We start from the raw sequence: 23,983 nt of genomic DNA, 5'->3' as shown, positions 1-23,983 counted from the left end.
GGCAAAGCAAGAAGGTTGAGAACTTCTGCATTCATCCCACTGCCCATAAAAGCTTCTCTATCCTTGCCCTAGGGATGAGGACAAATTATGGAAACCCATTCTTCGACACCAAGAGTCTCTCTGGATGCTCCTCTTCTCTGAAAACCCCTCCACGGGCAGATGAACAAAACTTCCAGGGAAAACAAAATGTGAATATATCTTTCCAGAAGGAAACTCCTGCAGGACCACCCATCCGTCCAGACGGCATGCCCTGTGTGTCCCTACCTTATTGCTGAGCCTCCTCTCTGTTCCACTGCGCTCCCTCGTCACCTGCCAACAGCTTGCAGTTGCTTACATTTGTTGAATGAGGTTGGCAGTTACAGCATTGTAGGCCCTGACCACCAGGCTCTAAATTACACAATAACTAGGTAATTGAAGACTGATAAAATTGCCTGGCACTAAATACTTGACTCTGAGATGCATCCCACCCCAGCACTGAGGGTAGTGCACAGCCGTTCCTGAACCTGGTAAGAACGGATGTTAATTCCACACCTGTCTTCAGCTCCCCATCTCCTAGTCCTGGCTGCCCAAGTACGTTCCTCAGGCCCTGCCCAGGCCCAGGTCTCTGATCTTGGGCCTGTAGCTGTGAGAACAGGCATGCATTTAAAACCTTCCAGGCAATGTTGGCACTGGTGGGCTAATCCTCATACCTTTCCTATGTGCCAGAAGGAACTGGAGGCACTAGTGATCTGTCTACATCAGGTGAGTGAGGTGTGCACTCCCAGGGCCTCAGGGCCCTCTGCAGAGGACCCGCTCCCAGGGCAACCTCCTGGACCTGTGGATACCCTCTGAGGTGTGAACACACCATTACCCAAGACTTGCCGATTCTCTGTCAGGAATATCATGGCTCTTCTTCACTTGGCATCATCATTGACCTGCCTCTCTCTTCCTCCCAGTCCTAATTGGTCTCCTGGCCTCTAGCCTCACCCCATTTTTGCCCATCTACCACTTCCCCATAGCCTGGGATCTTTCTGGAACACAGATGTGATAAGGTCCACTCCTCCTTAAAACCCTTCAATGACTCCTCGTTGTCTGACAGAGGTTGCCAACTGGCAGCCCCTATGCTGACTCTTGCCTGTCTGGCATTTTTATAAATTCTGCCAATGTCTAAAAAGCGAGAGATTTTGCATTTTAACAATCCATATTTCTAATTTTCCTCCAAAGACTGGAAGACCTAACGAAGCCAGTCCTGCATTTCCACATGGCAGTCACTGGAGGATGCAGTCACCCCCTTTTAATCACGCACCGGTCCTCCTGTTTACCCCCGAGAGAAGGCAAGCGTCACCCCGGAAGTCTCTCCCGTCAAGGGCCAGACACCTGGAAGCAGACTTACTCTGCCTGCTGAAGAGTTTCGGGTTCAAGGTGACAGCATGGGGGTGGGTGGCTCATTATGTTCTCAGCTGTACTGTGCCAGCTGGAGGGTGGAGGATGGGATCCAGGGAAACACCAGTACCACCAAGCAGGCCTGCCTCGTGTCCTTCCCTCTCACCTGGGCAACTCCACTCCTAGCCTCGAGACAGCCTGCAAAGGTCTTAGGGCAGCTTTTCTGGAATGCCAGTGGCTACAGGGCAGGTGCTGAAGAAGCCCCACCCTGCTTTATTCCTGAGGCCCCACCCCTGGGCCCAGCCTCTCCCCACCCCAACTCAGGGGCGGCTGTACCCCCTCCCTTTATTTCCATCCCACTGTTCCTATCAAAGCCCTAACAGCACATATTTTGTTAATTGTACAAACCTAATGGGGGAATGCATTGGCAAAAAAGGGTAATGGCCATCAGACCAGCAATAAAACAAAATTAATGGCCCATAGGAAGAAATCATGTCCACTTAATCCCGGCTCTGAAACTCTAATAGAATAATGGAATACCAACGGAGGGTTTTTTCTCTCTATGCAGATTGCTTACACCATGTTAATCACTTGCAAAGCAGGCCACATACCACTCTGGCTCACATGACCCTCCAGGGAAAGTAGCAGACCAGAAACATTTAGTGCAAGGCTCATTACTGACATGCACCACCGCAGCAACACCTTCCCCCCTCCCTCCTTCCCCCAGGTGACTCTGGGACAGCCAGTATGGGGTGTCATTGAGAGCCACGAGGTGTGGCGGGCCGGAAAGCAAGACACATAATACCTAATAATAGCAAACATTTATTGAGTGCTTACTATGTGCCAGACCCTGAGCTAGCTAAGCACTTCCTATACACTATATTACTGTGTCTCATTTTCATCCTCTGGAGCTGCACAGTCCAGCAAGGTAGCCGCTGACCACATGCGGCTTTTTACATTCAAATCCTAATTAATTAAAATTAAAGAAAATTTAAAATTCAGGCTTCAGCTTCACCAGCCGCATTTCAAGTGCTCGATATGTGTCTAGTGGCTATTGTCCTGGAAGGTTCAGACAGACTACATCTCCATCATCACAGAAGGTTGTATTAGACAGTGCTGCTCTAGAATACTGAGGCCAATTTATCTTGCTCATTTAACAGATTCGGAAGCTAAGGTGCAGAGAGGTGAGGCGAGCTGCCCGAGGTCACACAGCTGGAATACAGCTGCGCCAAGTTTGAACCCAGGTCCATTTCAGCCTGGCCCTAGAATCCTCAGCCCATCCACTAAGAACCAGGCAGGACTTCTGTGGGTAGTTAGCAGTAGAAAGGCTCTTCTGTCCTGTCTTGAGCACCCACCCACTCCCTGCCACCCCAAAGAGGAGACAGACCCCAGTGCTCCACTTGGGAGCCAGCTCTGTGGCTGTCCCAAACTGTAAAGGTCATCTGGAGAGAGGGAGGGCTTTATAGGTCATCCAGCCCAACGTCCTTCCATTTATGAATGAAGAAATCAATGCACAGAAAAGTGAAGGGGCTTGTCCAAGGTCAAACAGTTGGGCAATGACAGAATTAGAACTACAATCCAGTTTTATTGACTGCTAGTCCTCACTGGCCAAGGAAGAGGACAGAGCAATGCCCAGGGCCACATATGGCCAGAGGTGAGAGAAGGAGGAGGTGGGTGTCTCCTGCCTTCCTGGAGAGTCCTGGGCCAGCTCAGAGGAGGCTGGGATGAACCTGAGGGTTCTGGGCTCTGAGGGAAGAGGGGTGGGGATAGTCATTCAGGCCTAGAAAGTGCAGTGGTTAAAAGCATGACATTGGGTTGCTACTACCTTTTGAGAAAATAGTACACAGTGTCTATTACCATTAAAAATACACAGAGACTTTGGCCAGGCAGCTCTAATTTGAGAATGTGTCCTATAGGGAAAAAGTAGCAGTGCACAAGGATAATCTGGAGCATCTATCATAGGGGAAAAGTGAAAAACAACCTAGATGTCTACCAATAGGGGACTGGTTGCATAACTTGTGGTACAACCATACTGTAAATAAATGAAGCCATTAAAAGAATGTGTTAGATCTACATCTTGTGCCATGCAAGCTGGCCATAATGTTCAAAATAAGAAAAGTAAGTAGCAGAGGATGTGTGTGGAGTGGTTCTATTTTTACAAAAACAGAGAAGACTCTAGAATGAGTTGATCCCTTTGCATGTGTTTGTGTGAGCATGAGGCAGAGTGAAAGGGGTGATCCAGTGTTCACACTGGAGCTGATGGGGCACCAGGTACAGCCAGACGAAGGCATCATTTTTAGTGTATCTTTGCCTTGTTTCTGCTTGCCATGAGCACCACCACTTTTGTAATTTTTGAAAAGAAATAAGGATGAGAAAAATAATTGACAAAGGAAAAAAAAAGAAGTCAGACTCTAAACCTGCCTTACTCACTAGCTTTATGGCCTAGCATCAACCCATCTTGGTTTCCTTGTCTGGAGACCGATGATAATAGTCTCATGTCATGAGGTGCTGGGGAGACTGGAAGGAAAATGAAATTAAAGCTACTCAAGTCGCATGGGCCTTTTTATCAAGGTTGAGGGAAAAATCTGCCCAGTACAGGGAAGTACTTCCTGGGTCAACTCTCCAGGGCAGTCCCAGAGCCACAGCCACAGATCCCATTACTAATGTCTCAGAGCCTCTGTATTTGCCATATAACCATTTTTATGTGTTCCTCTGCCTACTAGACTGGAAGAAGTTCACAGGTAGGAATAGTCCCTTGCTGATTTATTCATTCTTTTGATCATTCGTTCGAGTTAATAATAACTTAATAATTAGGGCACCTGGGTGGCTCAGTCGCTTAAGTGTCAGCTCAGTTTTGGCTTGGGTCATGATCTCAGGTTTGTGAGATTGAGCCCTCCCCGCTCAGCAAAGAGTCTTCTTGAGACTCTCCTTCTCCCTCTGCCCCTACCTACGCCTCTCTAAAATAAATCTTTAAAAAATAATAACTTAATAATTATGTCTTAGGCACATGTACCAGGCACTGTGCCTGACATCAACTATATAACAATGAACAAAACAGAAAAGTCCCTGTTTTCACAGAGCTCACATTCTAATGGAGGAAACAAGCAAACTGTACATACAAACATATATATGTATATATTTATATATCGATGTGTATATATATGTGTGTGTATATATATATACAATCAAGTGGTGACAAGTACCAAGAAGAAAAATGTAGCCTGGTAAGGGAGCAGAAGTGACCGGGAGGTGTTTTAGAGAGAAAGGACAGGAAAGAACCTCTGGAGCTCTCTGAGAAAGCACCCGTTGAGGCATGTGCCACAGACCCGGTGAGGTCAGTAGTTGTTTAAAAGATGTTAGTTTAAGAATAAAATAAAAATAGACTTGTAGGAGAGTGAAGAATAATTAAGGCACCCTGAAAACATGCCTCCAGTTCTGAAGATATGCCCAAAAGAACTAAAAGCAGGGGCTCAGAGATGTTTGCACACCCACATTCATAGCAGCATTATTCCCAAGAGCCAAAAGGCGGAAGGCCACCAAAATGTCCACGGACAGATGAATGGATGAACAAAGCATGGTAAATATATATAAGGAAATATTGAACCTTAAAAGGGAAGGAAGTTCTGACACATGGTATGTACAGTGTGGATAAACCTGGAGAAGACTGTGCTAAATGAAATAATCCAGACACCAAAGGACAAAACCAGTATGCCACTCCCATGAGGGACCTGGAGAAGTCAAATTTGTAGACATGGAAGGTTGAACGGCAGTTGCCAGGAGCTGGGAGGGAAGAAAGATGGGGGTTATGGTTGAACAGATGCAGAGTTGTGGTTTTGCAAGATAAAAAGGGTTCTGGGGAATAGATGGTGGTGATGGTTGCACAGCACTGTGAAAGTACTTCATGTCACTGAACTGTTCACTTAAAAGTGGTTTAGATGGTCAATTTTATGTTATATGTATTTTTCCCCAATTTTTAAAAGTATATACTACCAGTAACTTCTCCCAATTTCTTTTTTTTTTTTTTTCCTTCTCCCATTTTCTATAGAAGAAAAGAGCTTAGGATGTCGAAGAGCGGAAGAGGAGCCTCTGACAGCCAAGGTGAGGGTAAGGGAGCCCAGGGCAGACAGAGAGAGCAAGGGACCTCACGTCTCTGAAGACCACTGGGGAGAACACAGAGTAGGGGCCTGCCAGGCAGAAAGGGACAGGGGCTCCCAGGCCAGGCTGCTGCCAGGGAAGACAACTTTCCCGTGGAAACATCTGAGCTGGGGTGATTCCAGGGTGCTGATACTGGACAGATGAGATACAATTTAGGGTAAAAAAGAAAAGAAAAAAAAATTTTTAAATTTGTTTTAAACTCGTTGGAGGTAGGAGACAACTGATAATGAGCAGGCCACTCTCTAGTTTGAAATGAAAGACAGAAAAAAAAAATTTTTTTTTTAAATGAAAGACAGTCACATGCATCCACTGCAGGAAATCTAAAAGGAAAAGGGAAGAGGAAGCTGAGAAGAAGATGAGGGGATCTGGGCCCTTCACCTGATGCAGCAGTGAGCAGCGTGGTGTGTTGGGAAGTGTTTTTACTCAGGACCCAGGAGACAGTTCTGTCTTCACGGCTTTGACCTTATGTGGCCTTTGACCTTCTCTGGGCCTCAGTTTCTTCTTCTGTTGAACAGAGTGGCCGGATCTTAAGGTTTTAGGGGTTCACAAACTCCTCCACATTTTATCCAGAATAGTGTTTGTGTATACATTATTCTGTGGAGAGATTTATACGTTTTATACATTATACAAGATTTTAAAGCTGTCCCTGTCCCCAGAGAGGTTAAGAATTGGTGAGGGAGTTATTCACTAGGCTCACATTAAGTTAGAAAGGTCTAAGATTCCAAGAAATCTTGAGCTAGACACCAATAAATCTTTGGGCCTCAAATAAATCAAGATGTTTATTCCTGCTTTGCCTGCAGCACAGAGATATTGTAAAAACAAAGTGAAATAATTATATACTTTGAAAAGTTAAAATTATTTCTCTGGTGTCAGTACATATGATGATCGCTATTGTTGGTGTTTCATGGAAAGCAAGTTGTTCTACAGCAGGCATACAGGCAGCCTGATAGAGGGATGTGATGTGCTACAGCTGACTGCCCTTGGGTAGAAATGAAGAGGTCCTCAATTTCCCTTGTGGAGAGGGGTCTGGGCCGGAGAGAAGAGTGAATACAGCCTACCCAGGAGGTGCAGCCTAGGGCAGAGTGAAATGCAATTCTTTGTGCCAACAAGCTTTTATTTTGCATCTGCCTTTAGTTGGGAGGAAAATTTCAATTGTGTGCCTGAGAAAAGTGACAAGATTGAGATATGTCAAGGAAAAATAGCACATGCAGGGGACAGTATCTGGCCACCAGAGAGCAAGACCCAGGCTGGAAAACTACAGAATGATCAAGCCAGCATCACCAGGGCAGAGGGACCTCAGCCACAACGGGTAGTGCCTATCCTGGAGGAGGTGGCTCCAAGGAGCAGGGGGGAGAGCTGCTTGTCAGAACCATGCACCGTGAGACCTGGCTAGAACCTTTGGCGATCATGCGTTCCAACCCCTGATTTCATGTCTGCAGAAACGGGTTGAGAGAAGGAGTGAACCCAAGGAAGGCCAAGACTGGAAGCCAGCCAGTGGCTCCCTTCGTTCAATTTATAAAATGTGTTTTGAGGTTACCAGATCCTTTCCTAGGTTGGAGGTCAATAATGAACAACAAATCCAGCTCCCTGGCCTCAGGGAGTCCAGAGTCTAGAGGAAGAAACAGACACCAGTTGCTTGGGAGGTTAAGTGTCATCCAGCATGTATGTAGGGACCACAGAGGAGGGTCTCCCCACTTAAAGCAGGCACATCCAGATAACAACGAGGTGGAGGGTCAGCCCCTTCCCCTCAGACCAGTGCTGGAGGTACACTAAGGTCCAAGCCAAGCTAGCAAGCACCTACGTCTTGGAGAAGGGGTATCCACCATGGCAGCCATCAAAGGGAGACTCTGAGCATCCAGGCCCCATGGGGAGAGAGCCACTCACTCTAGCAGGCCAGCCACAGGCCCTGGCGAGCAGGCCTCTCCAAATAGCACTTCCATTCATTACTTCCTAACTCGCCTCGGGGGGCTGGTCCTGAATATTGTTTCATAAATAACTTAACAGGGCTCCAGCTTGTTTAACTGAGGTTAGGCAGATGTGCACAGCACAGGCTGATTATGAGGGAATTTGGCTGTGCTGAATGGTTCTGGGATGCTGATTCTCTGCGGAGGGGTGGCTCAGTGGAGAAGGCAACCACTCGGCTGGTGTCCCCACCTGGATCCCCAGATCACAGCGGGATGCTGAAAGAGCATTTGTTTCCAATTGTTCTTAGCCACTAATTTGGCTCCAGGGTATAACACCAATCTGAGAACAAACGGAGTAGGAAAACTGTGCCTTTCCAGAAGGAGGCTCGGTATCACCAGAAATAGGGGAGGGCCGGGGAGGTTTCCTGAGTTCACCGCACTTGCCAGAGGCCTCCTGAGCCGGGCTGGCCGCTTCCCGCTCCAGCCCGGAGTCACCCGGCTGCACTGCCATCTGCTGAGCCTCACCTGCTCATTGCTCCTCCGAGGTGCCTCCAGCAGAGGACAGATTACTCTGATGGCAGGTAGATAAAAATGGGATCCCTTGCTAGCAGTAACTACCCAGAACAATCTCTCTCCTGAGCAGCTGACTGTCTCCACCTGGCACCTGCCAGGGAAAGAGCTGATGGGTGGTAGAGGCTGCCAGAGGCCGGCAGAGGCAACTCCCCCCACGCGTGGAGGGGACTTGCTCAGAGGGCCCTCTGTCGGGCTGCAGAAAGGTAGGCCGGGCCGCCCCTCAAGAGAAGACACAAAAGCAGCCCTGTTCCTGGCAGAGTAAAGAGCTAGCACCCTCCAGGGGCAAAGGGGAAGGCAAAGCTGGGGAGCAAGGCCGCGGCAGATGCTTTCTCAAGACTCCTGAGCAAAATCCCCAGTAAACAAGAGGCCCCTCTCATAGTTAAATTGCCTTCTGGTGGCTTAAAATAACTGAATCAGAGAACTTTGCCTGTGACCCTCTTGAAAGCAAACTGGTAGATAAAATGCTCTTAGCAAGCCTACCGCTCTATTCACAGCCCCCCAGCCCACCCCCAGCAGACAGGCCATCGTTTGTATGACAAAAACGCCTCCCTAACCAGCACGTGAGTAAGCCAGTCAGTAACCTCATAAACCCAACATAGTATAAAAATGCTGGAAAGAAAACACTTTTTAAAAAATCTCTGAGCAGTCAAAGTACATGTCACAAAATCTTCCCACTAAAGTTTATGAACCTTACTCTGTAAGGGAAACTCCCAGACCGTTACTTAGAGCTGCTTCAGACTGATTTTTTGTACATGCTTCTAACAGGACCGGTTTTCTGGTATCTCGGGCCTTGGCTGATAAAAGCCATGAAAGAGGAGGCTCACGCCGGGGAACGGAGGGTCCGGTGGCCTCGTGAATCAGCGCGTCAGGTTCAGTCAAATCAGGATTGTTTACTTAGGAAAAAAGGAGAGGACGTTCACTGCTGATGTTTAAAACATCCTTGGAGGATTTTAAGAAGTAAGCCTTTTAGCGATCTGGAAAATCCCCAGTGAGGCTCCTTCGTGATGCTTCCAAGCTTCCGGTAAGTTGTGTTGGAGCTTGTGCAGGAGCTGCCTGTGTTCATTCCTGGTTGGCTCACTCAAGTGCTCAACAGGCACTGACTCAGTGGATGCTGGGGCAAAAACGCAAGACAAGGCAGGGACACTGCCTGGTGCAACACATACACACGCACCCATGCACACACACGCATGTCAAGAGCACCTATTACACATTAGGTGCTCCATAGATGCACTTTGTCCGGATGTTAGAAAAGCCAGTCGGATTGCCCTGGGCCCCAATCCCTAGCTGCACACAGGAGAATCTTGGTGGGGAGTCAATGAAAAATTTCATTGTACCCAAACTTTGAGCTGCTCCACCAAGAGAAACACAAGGACAACCCAGAATCAGGCCTGAAATAGTGTGGACCAGACTCTCCAGTCCATCTCAGAGCTGTCGCGCCTCTGCTGGCCCGGCTTCCCCAGTGACAAAATGAACAGTTGGGAGCAACGGAGTCTGAAATGCTTCCAGCTCTGGCGTCAACAGGACCCTGGTTTTACTTAAGGATGGACCCACCCTGCCAGCCTGATTTCTCTTCTTCTCACCAAAGCCATGGAAGGCGGGATTTAAGTCTCTGCCCCAACGCAGCCCAAGGAGACAGCAAGTGACTCTGCATCCTCTCCCAGCCCCTCAGCTGGCCCTGTCATCATTTTGGGGACAGAAAGTCTTTATGAGACTCATAAGGGATGGTGGGGGAGGGGTTAGGATTTTGGCAATCTGTCCCGAAAAATTCGGGTTAATAATTTATATGTGCATTTAAAAAAAAAAAAAAAGCCTTCTGAAACAAATTGCATACAAATTGTGTGACATTTGAAGGAAATTTGCCAATGTTGCTCAGTGAAGCGTAATAAATATATGCAGCCCATAATAATAAGTTACTTAAACTCAGGGCACTAAATGATTTATTAATTGTCTTCTAATCCTTTCCAGCTCCAACTAAAACCAAGAGTGTGGCCATATTTCACATACCAGTTCATAATGCCTCCAACAGCAAACAGCACGGCTGCCATTAGCTATTCAGTCCATTTTTCATTCTGGGCCCCAACTCTGCAGATGGGTTTGCAGCAGGGCCCACAGCTAAGGGGGACTGCTCCTGTCAGCACATGGATAAATGTACCCCAAACACATCCCATCCCACTGCACTTCTCACATGAATGTCGCGCAAAACATGTTCATTTTGCCTTGAGCTCCTCTCCTCTGGGTTCCCCATCCTCTGGGTTCCACCTCTCCCACTGCCCTTGGCACCATGGCACCCCTGGGTAGACATCAATCCTAGGAGAACAGGCCATTGTCTCCTGGGATGGCCCAGCACCAGAGCCCCCAGAGTCCTCCCCAGCAGCAGATGGTGAGTCACAGAGAATTAGAACGGAGATGGGAAATGGAACAAAGACCTGCCCTTTCTCTAGGACACACTGACCCAGTGGGAAATGTGGGATTTCTGTTGCCATGCCCACTTATTGGGTCTCCTCCCTAGTGCTCCAGACATAAGCCTCTTCCCCCTGGAAGACTTCATGCTCAGGATGCTGCCCAGAGCTGCCTACAGATCCAACCCTGCTTGGGAGTCATACCCAGGGTCTGGTTGGAGGGAACACTAGCAAACCAGAAGTTTAGAGCCAGAAATATCGCCTGTGGATGGATGAAGAAATAGGGCAAGATAGGGTCCCAGGAATTGAGTGACTGAGTTCAGAAGTGAATGATTCTCCAGGCTGCCTTGCTTCCTGGACCAGCATGCTTCTCTGCAGTCTTCCCATCTCAGAATGATGCCATCTTTCACCAGTGACCTACATCTGGGAGTCCCCTTGGATTCTGTTTCCGCTTCCTGTCTCACTCCCACGCGCAACAGGGGGATTCTGCTTGGGATTCTTTCTCTCCCTCTGTCTCTCCCTCTGCTTGTGTGTGTGTGTGTATGTGTGTGCACACTCTCTCTCCCAAAACAAAAACACCCCAACATTTCTCAAATCTATCCTTTTCTATCTCCACTACCACTGCATGATTCAGAACCCAGGGATGCAAATCAGCAACTCTTCCCAGATGTTTTGTGGGATTTGCACAGCGCACCTGGTTTTCCTTTGTTTTGTTTTTAAAAAGGTAATATGTGGGGTGCTTGGGTGGCTCAGTCGTTTAAGCTCCTAACTCGATTTCAGCTCAGGTCATGATCTCGAGGTCATAGGATTGAGTCCCTCATTGGGCTCCATGCTCAGTGCAGAGTCTGCTTGAGATTCTCTCCCTCTGCCCCTCCCTCCACTCACACACACTCTCTCCCTCCCTCTTTAAATAAATAAAATCTTAAAAAAATAGGTAATACATAACATGGTTCAAAAATTTAAAAAGTATATGAAATGTCTCTCTCCCATTCCCATCCCCCACTTACCCAAGAAAACACAAATACAGATTCTTATTATCCCCCTTTTATGCGCACTTTTCTACACTTTGGTAGATTTTTTTTCTCTTTATGCTTAATATATTTTTGGAGATCTTTCCATGTAAGAACAAAGGTAGTCTTCATTCCTTTTTACTTTTATTTTATTTATTTATTTATTTATTTATTTATTTATTTATTTATTTTTTAAAGAAAGCTCTACTTCAATCATGGGGCTTGAACTCCTGACTCCAAGATCAAGAGTTATATGTTCTAACAACTGCGCCAGCCAGCCACCCCCCCTTCCTTTTTGTAAGTGTGTAGTATTCCATTGTCAGAATATTCCATAATTTAACTAACCTCAAAACGATGGATATTTGGGTTTTTTCCAATCTTTTGTCATTACAAATAATGTTGCAAAGAATAAATGTTCATGAATGTTATTTCACAAATGTCTAAGTGTATCTTCAGGATCAATTCTCCAATATGAAATTGCTGGGTCAAAAGGCATATGATCAATAATTTTGATAGATATTGCCAAATTTCCCTCTAAAGGGTTGTACTGATTTACACATTAAGATAGCCTGTTTCCCCAGAATTTTGCCAATACAGCGTGATAACAAAAGTTTTAGATTTTTGTCCATTTAAAAGATGAATGAATAATGCTATCTCAGGACAGTTTTAATTTGCATTCCTTTTTACATGTAAGATTGGACATCCTTTGTTAAGAGCCATTTGTATTTTCCTTTCTGTGAATAGTCTGTTCAAATTCTTTGCCAGTTTTTTTCTATTGAGTTGTATTTTGTTGTTAATTTTTAGGAACTCTTTGTATATTAGGGAGAATAGGCCTGTGACATGAGTTGCAACTTTTCTCCCAGTTTGTCATTTGTATCTTGACTTCATTTATATTTGGCCTGTGCTTTTTAAAATTTTTAACTTGAATTCCAACAGGCCTGGAGCATTCACAATCCCATCGGCCACAGCCTCCATTACTCCCTACAGTTGTACAAATGACTTACTTTACAATTTTTAATTGCCTACACATTGGGGTGATGCATGGAACTGCTACCACCATTGTATGATCCAGAGGAAAGCTAGTCTGAAAATAGAGCTGATATCCGGAGGATGACAGAGAAAGAATCTGAGTGCTTGTTGATGTCATTAAGACACTGAATTTTTCCATCCCTACAGTACTCCTGGTTCTAGGCTTCATTATATGTAAGAAAAAAAAAATCTCTTACTGTTTAAGCCACTTTGGGTTGGATTTGCTGCTACTGGCAGCCAAAGGCATTCTAACTGAAACATATCTTGAATGTGCTTGTGAAAATCTGGTCCCTTCCAATCCATTCCCACTAGTGCTGAGGCCAAGTTCAAGAACCTAAGTCTGGCAAACACCACTCCCCCATTTTAATACATTCCATAGCTCTCCCCATCACCTGCAAAATATAATCCAAGGGTCTTCACACTCAACCTGTCCCTGCCCACCCCTCCCCACTTTGCTCTTACTGTCTCTTGCTTCCAGATTGTTGCACAGCCTGTCCCAGCTCCCTGGAGGGTCCTTTCCCTCCTTCTCCTGTCTAGCTCCCAGGACAGTCCATTCCACCATCACCTCCTCCAAGCAGATTTCAGACCAAGTCCCCACCCCTACCCATGTCACTGCCATGCACCATCTGGTACTTTCCTCTATGGTTGCACTAACCTCATTGTCTATACATCTTTTTACATGCCTGAGCCCCCACCCTGCTCACTTTTTTTAGAGTTCCTTGAAGGCAGGGGCAATTCCTTACCCCAAACCTAGCTTGAAGCCCTGTGTGAGGTAGGTGTGCCACCAGTATTTGCAAACTGAATGGAGCTCCCCACATTCATCTCGATGTGTTCCCACAGATGCCCCCTCAGACCTCTCCCAGCCCGAGTCCTCAGAACCAATGCCTTACTACCCACATCCATGCCACTTCACAGAGAAGCTCGAAGAAATGTCCCAGCCAAATGGGCCTGTTCTAAGAAGGGAAGCAGATGACCTATTAAATCACCAGATTCAAGAGTGCCATTTGCCAGAGCACGGGATCCATGCCAGTGTCCCCAATGCTGTAGCAAATCGCCTACTACAACAGAAAGCCAGGGTGAGGAGCTGGGTTCCCAGCCACTTAACCAGCTGTGTGAACTCAGAGAAATGACTTAAGCCCTCTGTGCCTCATTCCTCTTATTTGGGTAAAAAGGATAAGCAGGCTGTTGTGATGAGCGTAATTGTCAGTAAATGACAGTCATGTTATTTCCTCCCTTAGAGCTGAATCAGCCCCAGATAAATGAGGCAAAGTCCACATAGAGCACACCCCAAACACTTCCCCACGGCCAGCCTCCTTTCTAGGTCAAACACCAATATGGTGACCATGCCACAGAAATATACTATGGAAACAACAGGAAAAGGAGAGGGCTGGCACGCCCTGAGCACTTCCTGTGCACCAGCCTGTGCTACATGGTGCACACCTGTCACTGTGCACCTGCATCATGGCAATACCGCATGGCAGTGTTTCCAGTCCTCTTCTGGAGAGGAGCAGAGTGGGGCTTTCAGAGGATAAACATGCCCAGTGGGTCCATGTCATGAACCCAGTTACATGGGAGAGTTAGGGTCTCAGCTCAGCTCTGTCTGGCTCTCACCCTTGAGTTCTTTGTCCTGCCTCCCGTTACACCCAGACTATATGGAATGAAGCTGGCCTGACACATCCAGGACTTGTGTTCCTGCTGATAAAATTGGAGGAGATGACCAGGGAGGAGAGGATTGAAGGAGGTCTGGGGCTGCGAGAAAGGGGGGTGAAAATGGGAGAGGGAAGAGAGAAGCTCCTGTGTGTCGTGCATGTGTGTAACTGTGTGTGACTGTGTTACGGCTCTTGTGTGTGCATGTGTAGATGACGGTGTGACTGTGGGTGTATGACATGTGCATGGCCCTGCATGCTCATGTGTGTGCATGCATGTACGTGGGCACCTCTGTGTGTGTGTTGACGAGGGGAGGGGGACAGCTTGCACACACTGGCCTCCCACCTACTTCCATACACATTCACACGCTGGCCTCATCGAGCCCAAACATGCCCCATGTGAACTCCACATGTGGTCAGCAGTGGGAGACTTCACCTATTAGCCATTGCAGGCAGTTCCAACCAGCCATGTGACATCAGCATTACCGGGGCTGTTATTAGCCTATGACTGGCCTGGCAAGCCTGCCCAAGGGACAGCAGAGGGGAGAAGGGAGGGAGGAGGTACCTTCACCAATTCAACCAGGCTTCCCTGGACAGACTTTCCCAAATCCGGACACATCACGGCCCCTCTGGTCAAAGAGAAAACTCCAGGGAGGCACTTCGGCTTATGTGTCTCTCAGTTTCCAGAGACGTTCAGAGCACAGGGGGAGACACACACATCTTCCCAAACTAGCAGTCAACAACAGGCCCGGGGCTCTGGCTGAGGAAGGAGGGAGGAAGGGGCCTGCAGGAGAGGAAGCAGGCTTGGCTCCCAGCCAAGCTTCAGGACCCTCAGCACCCACCCAGATTCACCCTCCACCAGGACGGCTCTGGGTTTCTCTCCCGTCCTCTCTCTTGTTCCATCTGGTGTCATCTACGGTTCAGAGGGACAGGGCCCACCGTGGGGTCACAGCAGCCTGTCCGGAATGCGCAGAACCGAAACCACAGCTCAGCTCCCAGTCCCTGCCTAATCCCCCTGGCTACCTGCCACTCCAAAGTCCTCTGAGCTCTGCCAAATGACAGCCACCATAAAGGATTTTCTCCCTAAGCAGGACAAAAGAAAACTCTTAAGGAGTCATAAATAAATAAATAAATAAATAAATAAATAAATAAATAAATAAGTAAATCTTATGGGGCTTGGACCCAACAGAAATTCCTTTCTCTTTCCCTGGACTCTAGAGAGGAAAAAACTGAATCCTTATACTTACTTAACATAAAAACATCTCAGCAGCTGGGGAAGCCCTCATTCCCTGCATTCCCTAAAACTTGTGACACCCCCCACCCCCAATGTCTCTGAACATAGTTAACCAATTGAAGTTAGTGGCAAAGGCTAACCAGAAAGCCCCTGCTTTAACCATTCCCTTGCTTCTTTTCAAAACAAGATGCAGAAACCAAATAACTGAGTATGGTACATGACTGCCTCGGCCTGGAGAGAGAGAAGAAGAAACACACACACACACACACACACACACACACACACACACACGATCACACGATGCATATTATAATGATTATCCGACCTTCCTGTGTCCTGTGGTGACTTCAAAGATCCTTTCACCTCCATCCTCTGGTTTTCATGACTACAAGGCACTGGAAACAGAAGTTTACATCCTGCTTTTCTAGCTGAAAGACCCCAGGCAAGTTATGTCCATTTTACAGGTGAGGCAAGTGAGGCCGAGAGGGATTCACAGTCTGTGTGAGTCACGGGACCGTATCACACACGGTGATGTGTCCACCAAGGGCCTAACCCATGGTCCACAGCTCTCTGCGCTGCCCTCTAGCTTTTCTTTTACTCATTCTAGTCTTGATTAGAAAACCAATTATTACTGCACTCACTCCCAAGCCCCGTCCTCCTGGTGGGAGAAAAACAGGGCCCTAGTAGCAAGCTGATCTTTTGGAGAGTCTGAGAGCCTCCCAACTGCTCCGGAAGACACGCGGCCTTCCCCTTCCAGGACTTAGCAACGCTGCCAAAACAAGAGGAGAAAGCTTCCAACAAAAGTTTGTTTTCATGGAGATTTTATTTCCTTCGCTGAGGCTCTCCCACCACAGATTTCTCTTTGTTGGAACTTGCATTCAGAAGTCACCAGATACACGGCCCCTGACCCTTTGAGCCCTCCGGGGATCTCACGCCTTTATCTCCCCTCCCAGGCCCGCAGGCTGCCGGCTTCCCCACCCCCCTCTCAAAGGGCCCTTTGAGCCACTCCGGAGAGAGAGGGGCCCTTGGGGTGGGCAGAGGCTTCACTGGGAGGGACGGGGCCCTGCGCGCACGTGTCTCTGAGTATTGGCAAGGGGATAAGGATGCGTAACCACATCCCTGGATCCCTCGGGCAGAGCCTGCCTTCCACGGTGGTGAGGCTGTTAAGTGGGGCTCAGACAGCAGGATGCGGTCTCCCAGGCCGTCCCCAGGCCTTGGCTCAGCTAGCACGGGGGCAGGGCCAGCCCAGGCACAACTCGGAAGGGGATAAAATTTGTCTTAGATGGACAAGCCTTTCCTTTTTGCCTTCCCAGGTCCACAATTCAGAGATTTTGCTCTGGCCGGCTCTCTTAGCCGGGGAGAAAGGAGCTCACAACATTAATCCGTGTATGCTTCACGGGCAACTCTCCCCAGTGTGTGCATTCGGGAGGGCGAGGGAGAGCAGAAGAGAATCCCAAGAGTCAATGCTTAGCTCTGAGGGATAAATTGCTAAGGGCAGAATTATAGGTTCAAGAGGTGGGGGTGGGGGTGGGGTGGCGGCGAGGCCCCTGATAGCGGTCCACCTGTCCTCAAAGCCTCCCTTCAGGAGGTGGGTCCTGACATGTGCTGTCAGGGGCACAGATGTTAGGGTTGGAGTCTTAGCCCTACAACTTGCTAACTCTGTGATCCGGGCAACTTCATTTCTTTGGGTCTCGTCTCCATCTTCTGTTCAAATGGGGATGACACCATCTCAAGGACGGTATGAGGATCAGATAATAGATCCAAAAAGCCAGGCAGGGTATCTGGCGCACAGGAGGAGCTTGACTCCTGCTCTGTGAGGCCTGAGGTCGAGTCGGCACCATTGGCATTTCTCTTTGAGTTTCCGCATAAAGGGTCTGGGTTTTCCTCTGCCTACACCTTCTTACCCTTGCCCCAGACTGTACACAGCTAGACAGTAGGATTTTTAATGTTTACCTTTTTAAGGGCCTATGTGAACTTTTGTCATGAGGAGGCAATAAAGACAATTTACTAGGCATTTTTCAAAATCACCATCTCATTTGTTTCTCAAATGCTCATATTCCCATTTAATAAATGAAGGAATTGCGAGTCAGGGATACAGAACGACCTTTCCAAAGTTGCCCAACAGGTAAGCAAGAAAGGTAAGATGAGGCAAAGCCTAGTCATGTGTGGTACAGGCATGTGCAAAGAAATGCCACCCTGTAGAGGGCAGAGAAGGGTGACAGATGTGAAGAGACTTGAGCCTTATATACAAAGGGAACCCATGAAGCATGATAACTTTATGAAGATGGGGGATTCTAAACAAACTGCCATTGCCTGGCTCTGAAAGCCCAGAAGCTTGAAGGCAGTTCCGAGGGACATTATCGGTGGGGCAAAGTGACAGAGAAAAGAGGACAACTGCACAGAATTTCTGTGGCAGCTCAGGAGTTCAGGGAAAGCTGTCCTACTCCACGTTCCACATGAAGACCTGCAGAAGGCAGCCCTGGGCCGGACCAGGCTCAACCAGACTGAATAGGGAGTAGAAACAGCATCTGTAGAAGTCTACTGCCCAAGGCAAAGTGGGTGCTGAGGCCAGACCCTAATGCGCCCACGTTCTCCATCACACAGCAATAAACAAAGGACACGGGAGGAACTAGGGAAGGACACGGGTCCCGTCCTAACTGTAGAACCAACCAAGGGGCCCTTTGGCTTGGGAGCTGGCTCCATAGATCATGTTTCCTCTCCACGGACACCTTCCATTAGCCCAAGAGTACAGAGAATTGGGCTGTGACCTTCCTTCTCTCCCCCCTCTCTCCACCCCATTCAGGGGTGTGCCCTGACAATACTAAGCTCTGCCAGGCCCTCTCAAAGCAGCCTCCGCTCCTCCTGACCAGCGTCAACCTGCCAGGGCCAAGTCAGGTGCAATCACATCTGCCCTAGAAGGCTGACTCCTGGACATTCCAGCCGGAGGATTCCAGGATCTCAAATTCATAATTACCAGCTCCAGAAAGAACGCTATCCCTCTGCCTCCTTGGGCACACACAAGTGTTTCTGGACTGATCTCCTGCTTAACCAGCTGCAAAGGAACTCTTGCAAAGGGAAGAATGAGGAATCCCTCCTGAGTCCAGGGAAGCCGTGAGTCTATACTGTGAAGCAATTGCAGACAGTCTCCTTTTGCTTTCAAATGTACTTAATCAACATGAAAAGGATTGCGAGGGCTGGAGCTCCTACAGGTAGAACTAACAGAGAAGAATAATGTTCATAAATCATTTAGCATGCAGGCTAAACAGAAGCGTTATTTTTTTTTTTTCTTAATGAACACAATGCCGAAGAAATAGAGTCATTCAGGAAACCAAATATACTGTGACTTGTCCCCAAATGCATTGTCCCCAATGGGAGCAAGGCAGCCCATTCCTATCATTTTCTATCACAATCTGACCCTCAGTAACTGGTTTTCCAGTGTGGGTCCCTCCCCCACCCTGAAAGCTCAGTTCAGCCAAGGGGTCTGTGCTTCGGACAGGCAGCTGATAAAAACAGCTGCACCCCCACTTACCACTGCAGCCCCAGTCCAGAGACGGACTGTCTCTCCTCCACAGCTGACTCCACCCTGCAGCAGCTGGGCCTGAGCTGGGAGCTCCAAGAGGAGGGGAAGTCAGGCCCACGAGACCCAGGCTACATTTTTTTCAGGCCTCTGCTCAAATGTCACCTCCTCAGAGGGCCCTCCCCTAGCCTAGCCACCCTGCAGAATGATGCCCCTGCCCTGGCTGCTCTCTGCCATCTTCACCTGCTTTAATTTCCTTTCGGAGCAATTATTACTACTTTGCATTAGATTAGATGTTTGTTATGTGTGTACCAGGATGTAAGCTTCAAGAGGGCAGAAAATGTATGTTTTGTTGACAGTCAAATCTCCAGACCTAGAATAGTATCCGACACATAGTAGGTACTCAATGAGTATTTGCTGAATGGATGGTTGGATTGGATGGATGGATAGATAAGTGAATAAAATGGTTCCTTCCCCCTCATCCAGGAAATATTCCAGATAGAGAAACCCTTGTCTACTCCAAAGTAGGAAGATGGCGGTTAAGAGCTAGGGATCTGTTGCTGATTGCTGATTCTGTCATTTTTGGTCCAGAGGCAACTATTCCTGTTCCTCAGCCTTACCTTCTCCACCTTAGAATGGACATCACTCCAGTGCAAGAGAGATAGTGAGGGAGGAATCAGAGAACTAATGTTTATTGATTTCTCTTACAAGGGCCTTGTACCATGGCTGGGCAACTGATTGCCTCATTTATTTATTTTTTATTATTTTTTTATTTTAAAAAGATTTTTATTTATTTATTCATGAGAGACACACACACACAGAGGCAGAGACACAGGCAGAGGGAGAAGCAGGCTCCATGCAGGGAGCCTGACGTGGGACTTGATCCTGGGTCTCCAGGATCACGCCCTGGGCTGCAGGCGGCACTAAACCACTGAGCCACCGGGGCTGCCCAAACGTTGCCTCATTTAATCCTCACATTTAATCCTGTGAGATTGATAACATTACCTCCATTTTAGAGATAAGAAAACTGAGTCTCAGAAATATAAAGTAATTCACCTAAACTTGCACACCTAGGAAGTAGAGAAAGGAGATCTCAACCTGGGCCTGCAGATCCCAAAGCCACTTCCACGGACCATGGCGGTACACATTGCAGAATTTATCCTTTTGCACATGCGTTACGTGCATCATCCTGCAAAAATCCACGAACTCCACACTGTTCCAGAAGTAGAACTGGGGAGAGAGGTTAGGGTGACATCTCGTCCCAGTTTCCCTGAGACTTTCCAAATTTCCACACTGAAGATCCCATATCCTAGGAAACCCCTCAGGCTCAGGTGACCCGGAACAGTTGGTCACCTTCATTGGGATGCAGCCACAGCCAGAGACCCTGGACACTCTGGCCAAAGAGCATGGGATTTCCTCAGAAAAAGCACATCCTCCACATGTCCCACTAGCAGCAATGTCTGTGCCACATGCCCGCATCTGATTCGCCACACACAGGCAGGAGCCGGCATTGGCACGAAGGGAGAGGCAGGGATCCGTGAGGTGCCATGACCCTCCTTTGCCCTGAATGCACTTTGGCAACAGAACAAGAATAGCGTGGACTCTTTCCCCAAAGGACTGTAACCACCAGGACGACATGACCTCCCAAAAGCAAGGAGGGCAGATTCCTGGGATTCCACTCAGTGAGGCTGGACAGGAAGAGCAGCATGCAGGACTGCCAATAAGTGACCAAGAAGTAACATAGGGCCCATGGGAGGGACCCTCCCAGATTCCCAGATCAAAGGCACAGACTCAGATAGAAAGGTCACAGAAGCCGTCTCACTATTCTCCAGCTAGACTTTGGCAGAACCTCTACCATTTGTCCTCATTCTCCTGCCTCCAGAGGGAAGACCCAGCGGGGTCCATCCTCCCAGCCCCCACCTCCATCCACCACCTTGCTTCACATCCAGGGAGGGCCAACCTCCAACCTAAACCACCTCAACTCTGGGGATGGGCTGATCGATTCTTCTGCAGCCAGGGCTAGCACAAGAGCAACCACAGCCTAGAGCATCGGTGAAGACCAAGTGGAGATGTGGGTGGAGGTAAAGCGTGAGGTACAGGGTTGCTCAGGATACTCTCCCTCTCACCTTCAAGCTTTCTGATTTCAGGGCCTTAGTGGAGGGGCCTTTTGTTCATTTGTTCATTCATGACCCAGGTGGCTCTTGCATCTTGCAGCCCAGAGCTATGAGCTGGAGCCCCCTGTCCTCCTCTTCCATCCTCCATCTGGACCTCCTTACACCTCTGCTGTGGGCATGTTGCTTCAAAAATGTCTTCAAATTTTTCACCTGGGTGTTTTCAGTGTCCTGGCTCTATGCCTAACGTCCTTCCTCTCTTTCTCAACATGCTGTATCTGGAACCTCCCCCTCCTTTCCTCCTGCCTTGAAAGCAGAGGCCCCGTCTCCTTCCCTGGGCTGTTCCCACCTGGGCTCGAACCCTTCTTCCCACAGTGCCCATCACCTGGGAGTGTGTATTCATGTATCTTCAGTGTCTGCTCAGGCTGCCCTCCTTGACCTGCAAACATGCAAACTCTCCCCGGACCCTTGGGCTCAATAGTGCAGTGGAAAGCACTCCCCAGAAGGCAAAACACCACCCATGTCGCTTACTGGCCCCGTGTCCTCCAGAGACTCAGTGTCTTCATCTGTAAAGTGGGTGTAATAGCCCTGGCCTGACTCCCTTAAATAAGGTGAAGAGTGGCAAGAAAATGGACTTGAAGTATTTCTTAAATTGTGATACGAATGGAAGAATGATTTAACCTTAACCCTCTGGAATGACATCCTCTCATCTCTTTTTCCTCTCACTGCCAAATGTTTGAAAGCGCAGTGTGTGCTCACAACCATCACCTCCTCTTCTCTCCTGATCCCTTGCAACCTGGCTGCTGACCCACAACTCCAGTGACATTGCTCCTGCCACAGCCCACCTCCCCCTGCCCCGTGCAACAGCTATTTCTCAGGCACAGCCCTCCTGAACTCAGAGTGTGACACTTGTCCCTTCTTCCTCCCTCAAACCCACTTGCCTTCTTGTCTTTACTGTTTCCGTCAATGGTGCCACTTCTCCTCCAAGCTGTAGAAATCTTATAATTCTCATTGATGCTTCCCTTGCCACACCCCAACCCTGACTCCTTCAACATCCCCACGTGGGGTGTTTCAATCCTACTGGTCCAACTCCCACATAACCTTGCATGTTCACTTCTTTTTGATCCATTACCAACAGGCGTCTTAATTCCTTCACTGCTTTTCCTTCCCAATTATAGTCGTCTCCCAAGTTACTCCTCTCTGCTCTATGTTACACATTAGTGTCAGCAAGACCCTCCTAGAAGGCAAAGTCTTCTCTTTTTATTCCTTATATCAAAACCTGCAGGGGCACCTGGGGGGCTCAGTCAGTTAAGCATCTGACTGGTGACTTCGGCTCAGGTCAGGGTAATGGGGTCTTGAGACTGGGCCCCATGCCGGGGTCTGTGCTCAGTACAGAGTCTGCTTGTTCCTTTTCCTCCCTCCTCCCCCGGGCTCATGTGTGCACACTCCCTCTCTCTCAAATAAATTAAATAAATAAAATCTTAATTAAAAAAACCTGCAATGGCCCCTTGCAGCCTGTAGAATAAAGTGCAAATCCTTAAGCCTGACACAGAAAGCCTTCACACCAGGGCTCTAATCTTTTTCCAGCCTTAACTACAATCTACTTTGTAATTTGTAATAAAACCCTACAGTTTTAATAAATTAGAGTATTTCTTGTTCCCTGACTATGCTCCATACTTATCTACCTCAGGGCCTTTGCATATCCCATCTATCTACTGAAATGCCCCTCTTCCCTACTGCCCATTAGAACCCTACTCCTCCTTTAAGCCCAGCTCAGAAGCCATCTGTCCACAAAGTATTTCCTGGAAACCCAGGAAAATAGGAATATATTTTCTAATTCAATTCACAGTATATTATTTGATACTTATCATCTTGTGTTACAACTATTTACGTCCTTGTCCAAACTCTTCTATCAGATCTGTTCATTACTGAATGCCATTTAGCATACTTTTAAATCCACAGTAGTTATGCAATAAATATTTGCTGAATAAAAAAAAAAAGAATGACTAAAAAAGTCTCTCCAGTAGTTTCCAATCCAAGGGCCCCATGTAGGATTTGCTTGATGATTGTTGGCCACCAGCTCATCTCCCGCCCCATCCAAGAGTCCTGTGGCAAAGCCAGGTTGACGGTCAGCCACGTCACACACACATGTGCTCCCACCACTTCCTCACCTCCCACATACTCCTCAGCCCTTTCCAATCTTCCACCCTCACCTACACCTTTGGGTGCCAACAGCTCTCACACCAACAGAGTCAGTGAATACTTTCTAGTTCTTCTCTTGTTGGATTTGCCATCGTTGTTGCCCTGACTCTGTGGTCTCACTCTCCATCACAAAGTCTTCTATTCCTCTGGTTTGGGGATGCCACCCTTTCCAGATTCTTCTAACTCCTCTCCCCTCTGTAGCTTTTCTGTGGTTTTTCTATCACCATCTCTTAAATTTTGTGTTCCTCAGGATTCCAACTTTGCCCACTCTCTTCTCCTTCGACATCCTCTCCCTGAGTGATCTCATTCACTTTCACGGTTTTGACCGCCATCCATGAGCTGATCTCTGACTTCAGCCATGTCCTCTAGTGCATATGTTCAGTGTCCTGACAGACATGTCCAACGAAGGGTCCCATACACATTGGAACTCAGTGTGTTGGGAGGGAGGAAGGGGGGAAGGAGGAAGCATAGGAAAAAGGGAGGGAGGGAGGGAGGCAGGGAGGAGGGAGGGAAGGAAGGAAGGAAGGAAGGAAGGAAGGAAGGAAGGAAGGAAGGAAGGAAGGAAGGAAGGAGAAATAATAAACCCACCCCCCAGAAGACCTATTTTTCTCCTGGTTTTCCAGCACAATTGCTAGAACCACCATCTACTCAGTACATAAGGTAAAAACCTGAAAGTCTCCATGGAAAGCACTTTGGAAGCACTGTTTCAAAGTTCTGGAATCCGCCCCCTACCCCCTCTCCACAGCACCACTACTTCAGTCCAGCATTCATGCCTACTTGCCTAGAGGACTGCAATAGGTCTCCCACTGGTCTTATCCACATTAATCCAGGCTTCTCAGTA

General features: G+C 48.0%; 1 protein-coding gene across 20 annotated transcripts in view; it reads right to left on the bottom strand.

Annotated features, from left to right (window-relative positions):
• Nucleotides 1-23,983, bottom strand: part of PKNOX2 (PBX/knotted 1 homeobox 2) — a 309,255-nt gene that overhangs the window by 193,427 nt on the left and 91,845 nt on the right. The window contains exon 1 of one of the 20 annotated variants that reach the window (XM_077894036.1): nt 15,638-15,661. The exons of the other annotated variants lie outside the window; for them this stretch is intronic. The gene's annotated coding sequence lies outside the window, so the exon portion shown is untranslated. Of the gene's footprint in view, nt 1-15,637; nt 15,662-23,983 lie in introns of those variants that run through there. 20 annotated transcript variants of the gene reach the window in all.

The sequence above is a fragment of the Canis aureus genome, chromosome 3 (genome assembly GCF_053574225.1).
Source record: "Canis aureus isolate CA01 chromosome 3, VMU_Caureus_v.1.0, whole genome shotgun sequence".
In the NCBI taxonomy this organism is placed as follows: domain Eukaryota; kingdom Metazoa; phylum Chordata; class Mammalia; order Carnivora; family Canidae; genus Canis; species Canis aureus.
The sequence above is the reverse complement of the archived record's forward strand: the minus strand, read 5'-3'. Positions and strand labels throughout refer to the sequence as shown.